Raw genomic sequence first — 20,263 nt, forward strand, 5'->3', positions numbered from 1 at the left:
AGACCTAGGTTACCTGGCTTCCCTTTGTATCTAGTGCGGACAAAAGTATTGCCGTAGAACATTTTTCATTATTTTTTCTGTAAGGGTGGAGTAGGGTGTCCGACCCCAACTTTGAACCTACTTTGAATAAAACTAAGCCGAACAAGACCCTGGATTTTTCTCAAGTAGACCTCAGCTATCAAGCTTCCCTTTGCATCTAGTACTGACAAAAGTATTGCCGAAGAACATTTTTAATTACTGTAACTTTTCTGAGTCAGACCCCAACTGTGGACCAACTTAAAAACATAACTAAGCCGAACGACACCTTGGATTTTTTCTCAAGTAGACCTTAGCTGCTTTGCTTACCTTTGTAACTAGTGCAGACAAAAGCATTGCCGTAGAACATTTTTAATAAACTTTCCTGTAAGGGTGGGTTAGGGGTCCGACCCCAACTGTTGACCAACTTAAAAACAAAACTAAGCCGAACATCACCCTTGATTTGTTCTCAAGTAGAACTTAGCTGCCCAGCTTCCCTTTGCAACTAGTGCAGACAAAAGTGTTGCCATAGAACATTTTTTATTAACTGTTCTGTAAGGGTGGGATAGGGTGTCCGAACCCAACTTTGGACCTAGTAAAAAAAAAATTAAGCCTGACAACACCCTGGATTTTTTATCAAGTAGACATCAGCTACCCAGCTTCCCTTTGCACCTAGGGCAGACAAAAGTGTTGCCGTAGAACATTTTTTTTTAACTTTTCTGTAAGGGTGGGATAGGATGTCCTACCCAAACTTTGGACCTAGTTTAAACAAAATTAAGCCGAACAACACCCTTGACTTTTTATCAAGTAGACATCAGCTACTAAGCTTCCTTTTGCACCTAGTGCAGACAAAAACATTGCCGTAGAATTTTTGAATTAACTTTTCTTTTATGGTGAGTTAGGATGTCCGACCCCAACTGTGGACCTTCTTAAAAACAAAACTAAGACAAACAACACCCTGGATTTTCCCCAAGTATACCTGAGCTACTAAGCTTCCCTTTGCACGTAGTGCAGACAAAAGTATTGTCGTAGAACATTTTTAATTAACTTTTCTGTAAGGGTGGGTTAGGGTGTCCGACCTCAACTGTGCACCTACTTACAAACAAAACTGAGCGGAACAACACCCTGGATTTTTTCTCAAGTAGACCTCAGCTACCCAGCTTCCCTTTGCACCTAGTGCAGACAAAAGTTTTGCCGTAGAACATTTTTAATTAACTTTTCTGTAAGAGTGGGTTAGGGTGTCAGACCCCAATAGTGGACCTACTTAAAAACATAACTAAGCCGAACAACACCTTGGATTTTTCTCAAGTAGACCTTAGCTACTTTGCTTCCCTTTGCAACTAGTGCGGACAAAAGTATTCCCGTAGAACATTTTTAATAAACTTTTCTGTAAGGGTGGGTTAGGGTGTCCGACCCTAACTGTGGACCTACTTAAAAACAAAACTAAGCCGAAAAACACCCTTGATTTTTTCTCAAGTAGACATCAGCTGTCCAGCCTCCCTTTGCACCTAGTGCAGACACAAGTGTTGCCATAGAACATTTTTAATTAAGTTTTCTGTAAGGGTAGGATAGGGTGTCTGACCCCAACTTTGGACCTAGTAAAAAAAAATTAAGCCGAACAACACCCTGGATTTTTTATCAAGTAGACATCAGCTACCCAGCTTCCTTTTGCACCTAGAGCGGACAAAAGTATTGCCGTAGAACATTTTTCATTAACTTTTCTCCTGAATTTTTTATCAAGTAGACATCAGCTACTAAGCTTCCCTTTTCATACAGTGCGGATGAAAGTATTGCCGTAGAACATTTTTTATAAACTTTTCTGTAAGGTTGGGGTAGGGTGTCCGACCCCAACTTTGGACCTACTTTAAAAGAACAACACCCTAAATTTGTATCTCATGTTGACCTCAGCTACGCAGCTCCATTTTCACCTAGTACAGACAAGGTTTTGCCGTGCAACAAATGTTTATTAACTTTTCTTAAAGGTTAGGGTAGGGTGTCCGACACCAACTGTGGACCTACTTTAAAAAAAAACTAAGCCGAAAAAACCCTACATGTGTTTTCTCAAGTAGACTTCAGTTACCCAGCTTCCCTTTACTACTAGCGCGGAATGTCCGAGTCAATCTTTAGACCTATGTAAAAAATACCAAGCCGAAAAACACCCTGTGTTATTTCTCAAGTACATCACAGCTACCTAGCTTTCCTTTGCGCCTAGTGCGGACAAAAGTATTGACGTAGAACATGTTTTATTAACTTTTCTGTAAGGTAGTGAAGTAGACTTTCCGACTCAATCTTTGGACCTATTTAAACGAAAACAAAAAACTAAGCCGAAGAACACCTTGTGTTTTTTCTCAAGTAGACCACAGCTACACAGCTTCCCTTTGTTCCTAGTTCGGACAAAAGTATTGACGTGGAACATTTTAATTAAGTTTTCTGTAAGGTAGGGAAATAGACTGTCCGAATCAATCTTTGGACCTATTTAAAAAAATAAATAAAGCCGAAGAACGCCCTGTGACCACAGCTACATAGCTTTCCTTTGCGCCTAGTGCGGACAATAGTATTGACGTAGAGCATGTTTTATTAACTTTTCTGTAAGGTACTGAAGTAGACTGTCTGACTCAATCTTTGGACCTACTTTCAAAAAAATAACCTAAGCCGATGAACACCCTGTGTTCTTTCTCAAGTAGACCACAGCTACATAGCTTTCCTTTGCGCCTAGTCCGGACAAAAGTATTGACGTAGAGCATGTTTTATTAACTTTTCTGTAAGGTAGTGAAGTAGACTGTCCGACTCAATCTTTGGACCTACTTTCAAAAAAAAAAACTAAGCCGATGAACACCCGTGTTTTTTCTCAAGTACATCTCATCTATTCAGCTTTCCTTTACGCCTAGTGCAACAAAAGTATTTACATAGAACATGTTTTATTAACTTTTCTGTAAGGTAGTACAGTAGACAGTGCGATTCAATCTGTGGACCTACTTTAAATAAAATAAACTAAGCCGAAGAACACCGTGTGTTTTTTTGTCAGGTAGACCACATCTATTCAGCTATCCTTTGCGGCTAGTGCGGACAAAAGTATTGACATAGAACATGTTTTATTAACTTCTCTGTAAGGTAGCGAAGTAGACTGTCCGATTCAATCTTTGGACCTACTTTCAAAAAAATAAACTAAGCCGAAGAACACCGTGTGTTCTTTCTCAGGTACATCACAGCTACCTAGCTTTCTTTTGCGCCTAGTGTGGACACAAATATTGACATAGAACATGTTTTATTAACTTTTTTGTAAGGTAGTGAAGTAGACTGTCCGATTCAATCTTTGGACCTACTTTCGAAAAAATAACAAAGCCGAAGAACACCCTGTGTTTTTTCTCAAGTAGACCCAGCTATTCAGCTATCCTTTACACCTAGGGCGGACAACATTATTGACGAAGAACATGTTTTATTAACTTTTCTGTAAGGTAGTGAAGTAGACTTTCCGACTCAATCTTTGGACCTATTTAAACAAAAACAAAAAACTCAGCCGAAGAACATCCTGTGTTTTTTTCTCAAGTAGACCACAGCTACCCAGCTTCCCTTTGCGCCTAGTGTGGACAAAAGTATTGACGTAGAACATTCCCTATTGGTTTTTCTGGCAGGAAATGGGGTAGGGTGTCCGACCTCAACTTCCGACCTACCGAAAGAAAATTAAAAGCCGAAGAACACCCTGTATTTCTTCTCAAGTAGACCACGGCAACCCAGCTTCCCTTTGCGCCTATTGCGGACAAAAGTATTGACGTAGAACATGTTTTATTAACATTTCTGTAAGGAAGTGAAGAAGACAGTCCGACTCAATTGTTTGACCTATTTTAAAATAAAAAAAAAAGACTAATCCGAAGAACACCGTGTGTTTTTTCTCAAGGACACCACATCTACCTAGCTTCCCTTTGCTCCTATTGCAAACAAAGGTTTTGACGTAGGTTTTATTAACTTTTCTGTAAGGTAGTGAAGTAGACTGTCCGATTCAATCTTTGGACCTACTTTCAAAAAAATAAACTAAACCGAAGAAAACCCTGTGTTTTTTTCTCAAGTAGACCACAGCTACCAAACTTTCCTTTGCGCCTAGTGCGGACACAAGTATTGATGTAGAACATGTTTTGTTAACTTTTCAGTAAGATAGTGAAGTAGACTGTCAGACTCAATCTTTTGGTCTTTTTGCAGAAGAACACCCAGCTTCCTTTTGCGCCTAGTGCGGACAAAAGTTTTGACGTAGAAAATTTGTTATTAACAATTACGTAAGGTAATGGGGTAGGGTGTCCGACCCAACTTTGGACCTACTTAAAAAAAAAAAAAAACTTAGCCGAATAACACCCTGTGTGTTTTCTCAAGTACACCACAGCTTCATAGCTTCCCTTTGCGCCTATTGCAGACACAAGTATTGACGTAGAACAGTTTTGATATCTTTTCTGTAAGGTAGTGATGTAGACTGACCGACTCAATCTTTGTACCTACTTTAAAAATAATAAACTAAGCCGAAGAACACCATGTGTTTTTTCTCAAGTAGACCACAGCTATCAAGCTATCCTTTGCGCCTAGTGCGGACAAAGGTGTTGACGTAGAGCATGTGTTATTAACTTTTGTGTAAGGTAGTGAAGTAGACTGTCCTGACTTAATCTTTTGACATATTTAAAAAAAAAAATAAGCCGAAAAACACCCTATGTTTTTTCTCAAGTAGACCACCGCTATTCAGCTATCCTTTGCGCCTGGTGCGGACAAAATTATTGAGGTAGAACAATTTTATTAACTTTTCTGTAAGGTACTGGGGTAGGGTGTCCGACCCCAACTTTGGACCTACTTAAAAAAAATAAAAAAAAGCTGAAGAACACCTTTTGTTTTTTTTATTTCAGGTAGACAACAGCTACCTAGCTTCCCTTTGCGCCTAATGCGGACAAGATTATTGACATAGAACATGTTTTATTAAATTTTCTGTAAGGTAGTGAAGTAGACGGTCCGACTCAATCTTTTGACCTATTTAAAAAAAAATCAACTAAGCCGAAGAACACCCTGTGTTTTTTCACAAGTAGACCACATCTACCCAGCTTCCTTTTGCGCCTAGTGCGGACAAAAGTTTTGACGTAGAAAATTTGTTATTAACAATTACGTAAGGTAATGGGGTAGGGTGTCCGACCCAACTTTGGACCTACTTAAAAAAAATAAACTTAGCCAAATAACACCCTGTGTGTTTTCGCAAGTACACCACAGCTTCATAGCTTCCCTTTGCGCCTATTGCAGACACAGGTATTGACGTAGAACAGTTTTGATATCTTTTCTGTAAGGTAGTGATGTAGACTGACCGACTCAATCTTTGTACCTGCTATCCTTTGCGCCTAGTGCGGACAAAGGTGTTGACGTAGAGCATGTGTTATTAATTTTTGTGTAAGGTAGTGAAGTAGACTGTCCTGACTTAATCTTTTGACATATTTAAAAAAAAAAAAAATAAGCCGAAAAACACCCTATGTTTTTTCTCAAGTAGACCACCGCTATTCAGCTATTCTTTGCGCCTGGTGCGGACAAAATTATTGACGTAGAACAGTTTTATTAACTTTTCTGTAAGGTACTGGGGTAGGGTGTCCGACCCCAACTTTGGACCTACTTTAAAAAAAAACTAAGCTGAAGAACACCTTGTGTTTTTTTTATTTCATGTAGACAACAGCTACCTAGCTTCCCTTTGCGCCTAATGCGGACAAGATTATTGACATAGAACATGTTTTATTAAATTTTCTGTAAGGTAGTGAAGTAGACGGTCCGACTCAATCTTTTGACCTATTAAAAAAAAATCAACTAAGCCGAAGAACACCCTGTGTTTTTTCACAAGTAGACCACATCTACCCAGCTTCCTTTTGCACCTAGTGTGGACAAAAGTATTGACGAAGAACATTTGTTATTAACAAGTTAATAATGAAATGTAGTGGGGTAGGGTGTCCGACCCAACTTTGGAACTACTAAAAAAATAAACGAAGCCGAATAACACCCTGTGTTTTTTCTCAGGTACACTACAGCTTCCTGGCTTCCCTTTGCGCCTATTGCAGACAAAAGTATTGACATAGAACAGTTTTGATATCTTTCTTGTAAGGTAGCGAAGTAGACTGACTGACTCAATCTTTGGACCTACTTTAAAAATAATAAACTCAGCCGTAGAACACCGTGTGGTTTTTTTTCAAGAATACAACAGCTACCTGGCTTCCTTTTGTGACTATTGCGGATACATTTATTGACGTAGAACATGTTTTATTTACTTTTCTGAAAGGTAGTGAATAAGAATGTCCGACTCAATCTTTGCACCTACTTTAGAAAAAATATAAACTAAGCCAAAAAACACCCTATGTTTTTTCTCAAGTAGACCACAGCTATCCAGCTTTCCTTTGCGCCTAGTGCGGACAAACGTTTTGACTTAGAACTGTTTTATGAACTTTTCTGTAAGGTACTGGGTAAGGATGTCCGACCCCAATTTTGGACCTACTTAAAAAAACTAAGCCCAAGAACACCCTGTATTTTTTTATTTGATGTAGACAACAGCTACCTAGCTTCCCTTTGCACCTAGTGCGGACAAGTTTATTGACATAGAACATGTTTTATTAAATTTTCTGTAAGGTAGTGAAGTAGACTGTCCGACTCAATCTTTGGACCTAATTAAACAAAAATCAACTAAGCCGAATAACACCCTGTAATTTTCTCAAGTAGACCACAGCTACCCAGCGTCCCTTTGCACCTAGTGCAGACAAAAGTCTTGACGTAGAACATTGTAATTACCTTTTCTGTAAGGTAGTGAAGTAGACTGTCCGACTTAATCTTTAGACCTATTTCAAAAAACAAAGAAAAAACAACCGAAGAACACCCTGTGTTTTTTCTCAAGTAGACCTCAGTTACTTAGCTTCCCTTTACACCTAGTGCAGACAAAAGTATTGCCGTAGAACATTTTTAAATAACTTTTATGTAAGGGTGGGTTAGGGTTTTCGACCCCAACTGTGGACCTACTTAAAAATAAAACTAAGCCGAACAACACCCCTGATTTTTTGTCAAGTACACCTCACCTGCCCAGCTTCCCTTTGCGCCTAGTGCAGACAAAAGTATTGCCGTAGAACATTTTTTATTAACTTTTCTGTAAAGGTGGTATAGGGTGTCCGAGCCCAACTTTGAACCTAGTTAAAAAAAAATTAAGCCGAACAACACCCTGGACTTTTTATCAAGAGGACATCAGATACTTAGCTTCCCTTTGCGCCTAGTGCGAACAAAAGTATTGACGTAGAACATTTTTAATAAAAATTTTAGTAAGGGTTGGGTAGGTGTGCGACCCTGACTTTGGACCTAGTTCAAAAAAATAAAATTAAGCCGAAGAACACCCTGATTTTTTTATCAAGTAGACATTAGCTACTAAGCTTCCCATTTCACCTAATGTGGACGAAAGGATTGCCGTAGAACAATTTTTATTAACTTTTCTTTAAGGTTAGATATGGTGTCCACCCCAACTGTGGACCTACTTTTAAAGAAAAAAACTAAGCCGAACAACACCCTGGATTTTTTCTCAAGTAGACCTCAGCTACTTAGCTTCCCTTTGCACCTACTGCGGACAAAAGTATTGCCGTACACGATTTCAAAATTAACTTTTCTGTAAGTGTTAGTTAGGGTGTCCGACCCCAACTGTGGACCTACTTCAAAACAAAACTAAGCCGAACAACACCCTTGATTTTTTCTCAAGTAGACCACAGCTACCCAGCTTCCCTTTGCGCCTAGTGCGGACAAACGTATTGACGTAGAACATTCTCTATTACCTTTTCTGTAAGGTAATGGGATAGGGTGTCCGACCCCTACTGTGGACCTACTTAAAAACAAAACTAAGCCAAACAACACCCTTGATTTTTTCTCAAGTACACCTCAGCTGTACTCAACCGACTCAATCTTTGGACCTACTTTCAAAATAAAAAACTAAGCCGAAGAACACCGTGTGTTTTTTCTCAAGACGATATTATCTACTAAGCTTCCCATCCCACCTAGTGCGAACAAAAGTATTGACGTAGAACATTTTTAATACAAATTTAAGTAAGGGTTGGGCAGGTGTGCGACCCCCAACTTTGGGCCTAGTTCAAAAAAATAAAATTAAGCCGAACAACACCCTTGATTTTTTTTCAAGTAGACCTCAGTTACTTAGCTTCCCTTTGCACCTACTGCGGACAAAAGTATTGCCGTACAAGATTTTAAAACTAACTTTTCTGTAAGTGTTGGTTAGGGTGTCCGTCCCCAACTGTGGACCTACTTAAAAACAAAACTAAGCCGAACAACACCCTTGATTTTTTCTCAAGTAGACCACATCTACCCAGCTTCCTTTTGGGCCTAGTGCGGACAAAAGAATTGACGTAGAACATTTGTTATTAACAATTATGTAAGGTAGTGGGGTAGGGTGTCCGACCAAACTTTGAACCTACTTAAATAAAAATAAACTAAGCCGAAAAACACCCTGTGTTTTTTTCTCAAGTACATCACAGCTTCCTAGCTTCCATTTGCGCCTATTGCGGACTTATGTATTGACATAGAACAGTTTTGATATCTTTTCTGTAAGGTAGTGATGTAGACTGACCGACTCAATCTTTGGACCTACTTTAAAAATAAAAAACTTAGCCGAAGAACACCGTGTGTTTTTTCTCAAGAAGACATTAGCTACTAAGCTTCCCATATCACCTAGTGTGGACGAAAGTATTGCCGTAGAAGATTTTTTATTAATTTTTCTGTAAGGTTGGGTATGGTGTCAACCCCAACTGTGGACCTACTTTAAAAGAAAAAAACTATGCCGAACAACACCCTGGATTTTTTTTCAAGTAGACCTCAGCTACTTAGCTTCCCTTTGCACCTACTGCGGACAAAAGTATTGCCGTACAAGATTTTAAAATTAACTTTTCTGTAAGTGTTTGTTAGGGTATCCGATCCCAACTGTGGACCTACTTAAAAACAAAACTAAGCCGAACAACACCCTTGATTTTTTCTCAAGTAGACCACAGCTACCCAGCTTCCCTTTGCGCCTAGTGCAGACAAACTTATTGACGTAGAACATTCTTTATTACCTTTCCTGTAGGGTATTGGTATAGGGTGTCCGACCCCAACTTTGGACCTACTTTAAAAAAAACTAAACAGACACCCTGTGTTTTTTTTTCTTTCATGTAGACAACAGCTACCTAGTTCCCTTTGCGCCTAGTGCGGACAAGATTATTGACATACAACATGATTTATTAAATTTTCTGTAAGGTAGTAAAGTAGACTGTCAGACTCAGTCTTTGGACCTGTTAAAAAAGAAATCAACTTAGCCGAATAACACCCTGCGTTTTTCAAGTAGACCACATCTTCCCAGCTTCTTTATGCGCCTAGTGCGAACAAAAGTATTGACGTAGAACATTTGTTATTAACAATTATGTAAGGTAGTGGGGTAGGGTGTCCGACCAAACTTTTAACCTACTTAAAAAAAATGAACTAAGCCGAATAACACCCTGTGTTTTTTTCTCAAGTACACCACAGCTTCCTAGCTTCCCTTTGCGCAAATTGCGGACAAAAGTATTGACGTAAAACAGTTTTGATATCTTTTCTGTAAGGTAGTGATGTAGACTGACATACTTAATCTTTGGAACTACTTTAAAAATTAAAAACTAAGCCGAAGAACACCGTGTGTTTTTTCTCAAGTAGACCAAAGCTATCCAGCTATCCTTTGCGCCTAGTGCGGACAAAAGTATTGACGTAGAACATGTGTTACTAACTTTTCTGTAAGGTAGTGAAGTAGACTGTCCCGACTTAATCTTTTGACCTATTTAAAAAAAACTAAGCCGGAGAACAACCTGGATTTTTTTTCAAGTAAACATAAGCTACCCAGCTTCCCTTTTTACCTGGTGCTTACAAAAGTTTTGTCGTTCAACATTTTTTTTATTAACGTGTCTGTAATGTAATGGGGTAGGGTGTCTAACCCTAAATTTGTTCTTTCTTTAAAGAAAAATAACTAAGCAGAAGAACACCCTGTGTTTTTTCTCAAGTAAACCCAGCTTCCCTTTGCACCTTGTGCTGACAAAATTATTGTCGTACAACATTTGTTATTAACTTTTGCGTAAGGCAGTGGGGTAGGGTGTCCAATCCCAAATTTGGACTTTCTTTCAAGAAAAATAACTAAGCCGAAAAACACCCTGTGTTTTTTCTCAGGTAAACTACAGCTACCCGGACAATCTTTGCCCCTAGTGCGGACAAAAGTATTGTTTTTTTTAACTTTTCTGTAAGGTAGTGTGGTACGGTGTCCGACCCCAACTTTAGAGCTACTATAAAACAAAACATAAAATAGGCCGGAGAACACCCTGGATTTTTTCTCAAGTAAACATAAGCTACCCAGCTTCCCCTTTTACCTTGTGCTGATAAAAGTTTTGTCGTTCAACATTTTTTATTAACTTTTCTGTAATGTAGTGGAGAAGGGTGTCCGAATCTCCATTTGTACCTACTTTAAAAAAATATAACAAAGCCGAAGAACACCCTGTGTCTTTTTCTCAAAGTAAACCACAGCTACCCGGTCTTTTTTGCACCTAGTGTGGACAAAAGTATTGCCGTAGAGCATTTTTTATTAACTTTTTTGTAAGGTAATGTGGTACGGTGTCCGACCCTTACTATGGACCAACTATATCAAAAAAAATAAACTTAGCCGTAGAACACCCAGTGTTTTTTCTCTCTAGTAGACAACAGCTACCCAGCTTTTCTTTAAACCTGGTGCGGACAAAGTTATTGCCATTGAACACATTTTTATTAACTTTTCTGTAAGGTAGTGTGGTACGGTGTCCGACCCCAACTTTAGACCTAGGCCTACTATCAGAGAAAATAAACTAAGCCGGAGAACACCCTGGATTTTTTCTCAAGAAAAGATAAGCTACTCAGCTTCCCTTTTTACCTTGTGCTGAAAAAAGTGTTGTTGTATAACATTTTGTATTAACTTTTCTGCAAGGTAGTGTGGTACTGTGTCCGACATCAACTTTAGACCTACTATAAAAAAAAACTTAGCCGGAGAACAACCTTTGTTTTTTTCTCAAGTAGACTACTACTACACAGCTTTTCTTTAAACCTTGTGCGGACAAAATTATTGCCATTGAACAAATTTTTATTAACTTTTCTGCAATGAAGTGTGGTAGGATGTCCGACCCCAACTTTAGTCCTACTTTAAAAAAAAATAAACGAAGCCGGAGAACAACGTGGATTATTTCTCAAGAAAACATAAGCTACCCAGCTTCCCTTTTTACCTTGTGCTGACAATCGTTTTGTCGTTCAACTTTTTTTATTAACTTTTCTGTAATGTAATGGGGTAGCGTGTCCGACGCTAAATTTTAACCTAATTTAAAAAAAATAACTAAGCCGAAAAACACCATGGATTATTTCTCAAGTAGAAATAAGCTACCCAGCTTCCCTTTGCTCCTTGTGCTGACAAAATTGTTGTCGTACACCATTTGTTATTAACTTTTGCGTAAGGTAGTGGGGTAGGGTGTCCGATCCTAAATTTGGACTTTTTTAAAAGAAAAATAACTAAGCCGAAGAACACCCTGTGTTTTTTCTCAAGTAAACTACAGCTACCCGGACAATCTTTGCACCTAGTGCGGACAAAAGTATTGCCGTAGAATATTTTCTATTAACTTTTCTGTAAGGTAATTTGGTACGGTGTTCGACTCCAACTTTAGACCTACTATAAAAAAAAATAAACTAAGCCGGAGAACACAATTTGTTTTTTTCTCAAGAAGACTACAACTTCCTAGCTTTTCTTTAAACCTTGTGCGGACAAAAGTATTGCCATTGAATAATTTTTTTATTTACTTTTCTGCAATGTAGTCAGGTACGGTGTCCGACTCCAACTTAAGACCTACTATAAAAATTATAAACTAAGCCGAAGAACACCCTGGATTATTTCTCAAGTAGAAATAAGCTACCCAGCTTCCCTTTGCACCTTGTGCTGACAAAATTTTTGTCGTACAACATTTGTTATTAACTTTAATGTAAGGCAGTGGGGTAGGGTGTCCGACCCCAAATTTGGACTTTCTTTAAAGAAAAATAACAAAGCCGAAGAATACCCTGTGTTTTTTTCTCAGGTAAACCACAATTACACGGACAATCTTTGCACCTAGTGCGGACAAAAGTATTGCCGTAGAACATTTTTTATTCATTTTGTAGTGTAGTGTGGTACGATGTCCGACCCTAACTTTAGATTTACTATAAAAAAACATAAGCTAGACCGGAGAACACCCTGGATTATTTCTCAAGTAAACATAAGCTACCCAGCTTCCCTTTTCTCCTTGTGCTGATAAAAGTTTTGTCGTTCAACATTTTTTATTAACTTTTCTGTAATGTAATGGGGTAGGGTGTCCGACCCTCCATTTGCACCTACTTTAAAAAAAATAACAAAGCCGAAGAATACTCTGTGTTTTAATTTTTTCTCAAGTAGACCACAGATACCAAGCCTTTCTTTGCACCTAGTGCGGACAAAAGCTTTGTTGTACAACATTTTTTTTTATTAACTTTTCTGTTATGTAGTGGGGTTGGGTGTCTGACCCCAAATTTAGACCTACGTTTAAACTTTTGGGAAAAAACACCGTGAATTTTTTCTCCAGTATACCTCTGTTACCCACCTTCCGTTTGCACTTTGTGCAGCCAAAAGTATTGTCGTAGACCATTTTTTATTAACTTTTCTGTAGGGTAGTGAAGAAGACTGCCCGACTCAATCTTTGGATCTATTTCAAATTCAATAAACGTAGAACACACTGTGTTTTTGTCAAGTAGACCTTAGCTACCCAACTTTCATTTGCGCATATAACGGACACAAAGTTTGATGTAGAACATTTTTTATTAACTGTTCTGTAATGTAGTGGGGTAGGATGTCCGACTTCAACTTTGGACTTTCTTTAAAAATGAAACAAACTAAGCCAAAGAACACCCTGTGTTTTTTCGCAAGTAGACAGTTACCCGGCCTTTATTTGCACCTAGTTAGGACAAAAGTATTGCCGTAGAACATTTTTTTATTAACATGTCTGTAAGGAAGTGTGGTACGGTGTTCCACACAATCTTTGGGCCAACTTTATAAAAAAAAACTAAACCATAGAACACCCCGTGTTTGTTTTTCTTAAGTAGACCACAGCTACCAAGCTTTAATTTAAACCTAGTGTTGACAAAAGTTACCGCAGAACATTTGTTATTAACTTCTCTGTAAATTAATTAAGGAAGTTCGGCACCTTTGGTCAATCCCGTCTGATTCACATAATTGGCGTTACTGTAACAATCTTAGGAAATGTAAAGCACACAGGAAGCTTTTTCCAACGAAACATTTGATGATAAGAACACATTAATAGAAAGCTATTTTTGCATTTACAAGTGTTCAGAATTTGGAATAAACAATAAATATTTTATTGGTTTATTTGAAATAACTAGTGTTTGGCACTTGATACCTAGTGAAGAAAAACAATAATATTTATTGTTTTTGTTTATAATGTAATTTTGGAAATTTATATTTTCCATTAAAGGTTTATATTGAAGTAAGTGTTACTCTAAACATAAATACAGAAGTAAACGAGCCAATGAAAATCCGTTGAGGCTGATACACCACGCCTCCTACAATTTCGTTCTGTTGATATTGAATTGATAATAGTCTCTCAGATACTAGTCTCTGTCTTCACAGATATTGCTAGACATTATAAGAAATATGCTAAAAGAAATAAACATAAACGAAGGCATAAAAACAAAGCTGCAATGCAGCAAAGTAAGCTAACAGTTATGCTATCACAAGCTAGAAAAAGGTTGTTAATCTTTCGCATAGAAAATTAACTGATGGCGAGTATTTGGTTTTATCTAGAGGTTTGAAACTCATTTCTTCACCGTCAGTCAAAAGGGCAAAGCAGGACTTATAACATGATTTTGATGAATTAGCCAGAAAAATGAGATGTCGTTACTTATATCAAGGTAACTTGGATGAAATTAATCACTTCAGAGTTAAATCTGGACACACGCCACCTTTAACCTGCAACACCCTTGAAAATTACCTGTTCAATACAAAGCACGAACTATCTTCAATGCAAATTCTAAAATTTCGAAACAATCTAAATCTATTACAGATGTCCGGTATTTCTTCTCTGTTAAATGATGAATCATTAATCATTATAAAAGTAGCAATTTTGTTATTTTAGATACGATCAATTACCTTCTTAAAGGCGATCGTCAATTTTAAAAATACACAACATTACACCAAATTTGAAAACTTTGACAAAAAAGCACTTAGATGTAATTTCAATACATATGTCAAAGGCATGTACACCAAAGGTGTTATAGATTACTCCACATTTAATTACCTTAATAATGGTAATGAAATTGATTATGGGCCTTGGTATATGCATATCCTGCCTAACATACACCGATTAAATGAATCGGAATTAGTAAAAAATCAATAAATATGGGTTTAACATTGATACATAATGCCGCCATGTCGGCCAATAATATCTCAGGTTGGTACTGTCACAGAATTTAGTGGACGCTATATCGATTATTTGTTAGTACCTATGGTACAAAAACAACATACGTATATATCTGATCTAATATACAAGTTTGAAAGAGTTAAGTCTAATGCAGTTAGCTGGCTGTGTAGTTTTGATGTAGTTTCAATGCGCACTAATTGCCCGGTTGATGAATTATTATCGGCAGTTAGAATTTCGTATGATCAGTTTAATAAATCAGATTACAAAATCAAATCCCTACCTACGGATGATTTAATCTATCTCCTCAGATCAATTTTAGAGAACAACATTTTCGATTTTAATAGACAGCTTTATAAGCAAACAATAGGAGCCGCGATAGGAGCAGTGCCCAGCACGGAAATCTGTGATATACTCATGTATAAAATTATGAAAAAAATTCTTTCTAAGTTTGAACATAGAAAAAATATATTTTTCTATGGAAGGTATCGTGATGGTATTATATTTATATATTACGGATTACAAATGTGTCGAGGTTTCTGATTGGATAACAACACAGAGATGTCAGTATATATTCAGGAAACTGCCGGGGTATATACGACGTTTTTATTCCCAATTGGAACCTCAAAAACGTCATCATAACACCGGTTACTATGTGACGTAGTCATAAGCTATCAGACTGTCAGAGGTTCACAGAGGGAAAATAATGACGTGCTTCACTCAATAATACATTTTTGATACAAAATCACGCAATTAACACTTTTAATACTTTAATTTGATGTTAAAAGTGTTATTATAAATTATTACATACACGATAAAATTATGTTCACAACAAATTAGAAAATCCTTCACGTATGCCGAACATATCAGGTTGGGTTTTTCAATATATATGTGTTGTCAACAAATACCTGCACTGGAAAATAACATTAAGTCAGGGGTAATCCGTAATATATGTGTAATTCAGGTCTCAGAAAGGGTATATACTGTGACATTCCCGGCTAAGGGCTTATATCACCTTCGCCTTCGGCTCAGGGGATATAAACTCTAAGCCGGGAATGTCACAGTATATACCCTGTCTGAGACCTGAATAACATATAATATCATGGCGATTGGAAGGAAATAAAGAATTTGTTAGAGTTAGCAAATAATCATCATCCGTTCCTGAAATTCACACTAGAATTCTCATCTAAAGAAATAATATTTCTTGATGTTAATATTTTCAAAGGAACAAGATTTTACAGTAAAAATATTTTGGATGTGAAAACACACTTTAAACTGACAAATGTCTTCCTTTATCTTGAGCGTAAAAGATGTCACAGTAGACATGTGTTTGCAGGGGTTATCAAGGGCGAAATTATCAGATACATTACAAGATATTTTGTTACAGTTCAGATTGAACATAATAAAGAGAGGATAAAAGGAGATTAAAATCGAAAATTACATAACTGAGGCATTATCATGTAATTGATCTGAATTAATCAGAAAAAGGCCAAAGAAAACACAAAGGAAATTCCTTCAGTATTGGCAACGAAATTTAATCCATGCATTCATAAATTAAAACAATGCATTAGTAAACATTGGGATATACTAAAACAGGATGCAGTTTGCAACGAAATATGTTCAAGCAAACTAATAATAGCTTATAAAAAGCAAAAAAATATTCTGATTTATTGACAACGACAAAATTAAAATAAATTGATATAGGTAAATCCCTGATGATGGCGGGCATACAATGCTTAAACCCTTTCATAAATGTTATACATTTATCATTAGCATATAACACAAAAACCGCCGAAACACTAAATTAGTGTCGAACTGATGTACAGCAATTGCAAGTCTAGTTATACTAGCATCATGTGATCAATATTTTGTAATATTTACAATGAATTACTTATAGTATGCATATGGAGTCTTCCGAATAAGATTGTTTGCTATCGGAATTCGGATTGATGTTGGAATACGTGGATGTTAGGTCTCACTTTATACAAAATCTTGTATGTACAAGCTTTAGTTTTGATAGTATAAAAAAAGCTATAAGTGTGGAATGTTTTCCAATAGGACAACTATCTACTATATAAATGCCTCACAAATGTAGATGAGAGATAGAATAGCTATAGGCCACCATACAACCTTTAAATTTAACAACAAGCGAAGCCTATACCTTAAATTAAGCTATAAAGCCAACACATTCATTACACATGATGACAATATAAAACACTAGAATATATATGAATTCCTACATTATTTTGCATATACATGTTAATACATTGTACTATAAATAAAAAAATCACCATGATATCCATGTGATAATATAATCCTTAAGAATTCCCAACAACTTTTTTGATTTCAAGGTCAAAGATTTTAAAAATAGACAGAATTTGTTAAAAAAAAAGTGGTTTCCAAGTGCTTAATAAAATACATGTATTTCTTTTATGGGATTGAACAATTGCTTAGATATACGGCCATTTACAATTAAAGTTAACTCAAATATGAATTTTCTTTGTATTGGGATGTTGTATATTTGGTTTCAGCAAAGTTTCACTCAAATGTTTTGTTTTCTACTGTGTGTTGTATTGCTAGGAGACATAGAAACAATGAGCTCCTGCCGATTTGGTCTTCTAAGTGCTACCATATGTGCAATTCAAACCATATTTCAATAAAATACATATCGTTTTTTTTATTTACTCAGGTCACAAGATACCTTCACCTAATATGTTTCTATGTGAAATGATCCTATTCTATTTTGAAGGAAATTTACTCATAAAGAAAAGAAAGCTAGAGTCTCCAAGAGGCAGGAAAAGAACAGAATAGGCAATCACAAATTATGTACATGTATCACAATATCAACTGTAATTTTAATTAATGATTTATTGAAATAAATAAATTTTCTTTCTTTTTTTGTTTATCAGAATTCTGTGATAAATTATGATTAGTTTGATGTGCTGAAAACATGGAAATAATCTCGACCCTTAATCATTCTCAAGATGGTTATTCAGTTGTCAAACTGCTTCTTTATAATCAGTTTGCAATTGTAATTGATTATTTTGAATGAGTTAATTTACATCATGTACTGCTGCTGAATGATGCTGAATCATCATAGTCCTGATGTATGGAATACAATAAAAATGTTATATTGCTGCTGGTATGTTTTAGTCTTCAATAGAATCAAGGTATGTTATATAAAAAGATGTGGTATAATTGCCAATGAGACGAATCTCCACAAGAGACCAAAATGACACAGAATTACCAATTATAGGTCACAATACAACCTTCAACAATGAGCAAAGTTCATGTATACATGGTATATATATATATATATATATATATATAATACTTTCCAGTATTATCTAAAGAAAGTTCCCAAACATTTAATTATTTTTTTTAAGTCATTTGTAATTACACGATTTCATATATATCAGTCAAGCTGTACAAAAGAACAGTTACATGGCCAGACATAACCAATTTCCTAATTGTACATGAGTATTTACTACACTGAAGAATAGGTCCATCCAATAAAATGATCTGAAAAATAATCATTGTTATACATTTTGTAAGCCTCGGTCACACCTTAACGGATAGCTCGAACGGATGCCTAATGGATTACTTTTTTCAATCCGTTCATGTCCGTTAGACGTCCGTTCTTATCCGTTAGACGTCCGTCCATATCTGTTGCATCTCCGTTAGGCGTACGTTTTATCCGTCGACGTCCGTTCTGACCGGTGGAAAATTTTGAGCATGTTTAGAATTAGAATTAAATGTCCGCTATAGGTCCGGTAAGCGTCCGTTTTGTACGGTACTCGTCCGTTTCGTTCCCGTTTTGTATCCGTTACGTGTTCGTTATACATCCGTTGGAGGTCTGGTAGATCAATTCAAAAACGGACTTCTAACGGACATCTAATGGATAAAATGGATGTTAAACGAATGTGAAACGGACTTCTACCGGACGTATAATGGATAAAACGGATGATGAACGGATCTGAAACGGATAAATGCCAATGGAAAATTTCGGTTCAGAAATGCCAATTTGATTTCTAAAGGTTCATGAATTCTTATTATTCATAATCGATCTTAGAGTAAAGGCACGTCTTCACAATCAACCAGCTCTTATTCAGGCCAGACACTGCCCTTTGGCAGCATTTTGAAGAACAAACCAAAACCAGTTCCACAGAAACATTTTGAATATTTATGCGATTTACATGTATTATTATTGTCGCCTTTAATATATCTTGTTCATCCGTTTTATCCGGAACGCTTCTGTTGGGTGTCTGTTTTATGCGGTACTCGTCCGTTGGATGTACGTTCGAAATCTGTTCTGTCCGTTACGTTTCCTTTTCTCGTACGTTGCATCTCAGTTGCATGCCCGTTATGCATTCGTTAAGCGTCTGTTTTATTTTGTCAGTACACCAACGGACTCCCAACGGATAACAATTTTGTCAACAGACAACTTTTATTTCTATCCGTTAGGCGTCCGTTCGAGCTATCCGGTAAGGTTTGACCGAGGCTGTACATTCATACATCATTACAGGGAGAAAGTACCTATGTTTATATGTTCCAGACCATATAAGTATTTGGATTGTACGTGTATGGTCCAGTACGAGTATACTCATACGGTCTAGTACGAGCTTGACCATACATGTATTTGAAACACATTGGTTTATTTTAGACACAAAATTATCAAAAAACTTTTATTGAGTATTACAATTTAATATTATTACAATTAGATGAATAAAGTGGAAAACATTACATCAACTGAAATTGACTAATTCTGTATTTAACTGGCTGTTTCAATCCTATGTTAGCACTCTCGCCACCGGTGATACTTGCTGGCACAAGGATCTTATTTTAGCACTCTCGCCACCGGTGATACTTGCTGGCACAATAAACATCAGATTTCTTACATTTACATGTTTTGTTCATGTCTGTTCCTTTGCATTTGCATCTCTTGTTTGTTTTCCTGCAGCTTGCAATGCAATTCCGTATGTTTTTCAAAGTACATTTTCAATTGCGTATGTCAAAAGTTCTATTGCACTCATAACATAACACGAGTTCAATATGCCAAATAATAGTTTGTACAAATTTGCATCCTTACCAAAAATATCAGCAACCCTATATCCCCAGTTGCTTTTCTTACAGTAACAAAGAAACCTTTTTCATCCTTTGCTTATTTTTCAACACTTTTTTTATCATAAAATTATTCTTTATTGTTTTTTTAACAGATTTCTATATACTTTATGTCCAGTTTCTTCCCTGACATACAGGATATTAACTTTTAAATAGTTTAAAACATTTTAAAAGTTTGTATTCCAATTACAATTGAACTTTTTATATTAATAATAAGATTTCAGTTATGCTGATCTGTAATGTCAAGGCATCAAATAAAAGTCTTATAACCTGGCAGACCGTAAGAGAACAGTCTAGACCATTTTTAAAAGTATGCATACAGACTGGACGGTACGCATTTGGTCCAAATACTCATATGGTCTGGAACATATATATATACAAATGATTAAATCATTAATCGATTTTTACAGAGTTATCTCTCTGTAGTGTTATGTACAACCTTAAAAGTTTTGTAAGTAAAATCACATGAACATATGAAAAAAGGAAATATGGGGTGTATGCAAATTGCAATTATGAAACAGCAACTCTTAACCCTCCAGTCTATATAAGTTTTTATTAATATTAAACAGAAATAATAAAAGAACTACTACCAACAGATATATATATAAAACTATATTAAATCATATTATATTTGGAGTAAACAA

At 36.3% G+C, this 20,263-nt stretch overlaps 1 protein-coding gene across 1 annotated transcript in view; it reads left to right on the forward strand.

The window, feature by feature from the left end:
- The window catches only part of LOC143070563 (uncharacterized), a 187,004-nt gene extending 169,640 nt beyond the window's left edge, over positions 1-17,364 (forward strand). Inside the window, exon 10 of the transcript XR_012976586.1 lies at positions 17,248-17,364. The gene's annotated coding sequence lies outside the window, so the exon portion shown is untranslated. The remainder of the gene's footprint in view (positions 1-17,247) is intronic.
- Positions 17,365-20,263: the final 2,899 nt, after the last annotated feature.

Source organism: Mytilus galloprovincialis, chromosome 1 (assembly GCF_965363235.1).
Source record: "Mytilus galloprovincialis chromosome 1, xbMytGall1.hap1.1, whole genome shotgun sequence".
Taxonomy (NCBI): Eukaryota; Metazoa; Mollusca; class Bivalvia; order Mytilida; family Mytilidae; genus Mytilus; species Mytilus galloprovincialis.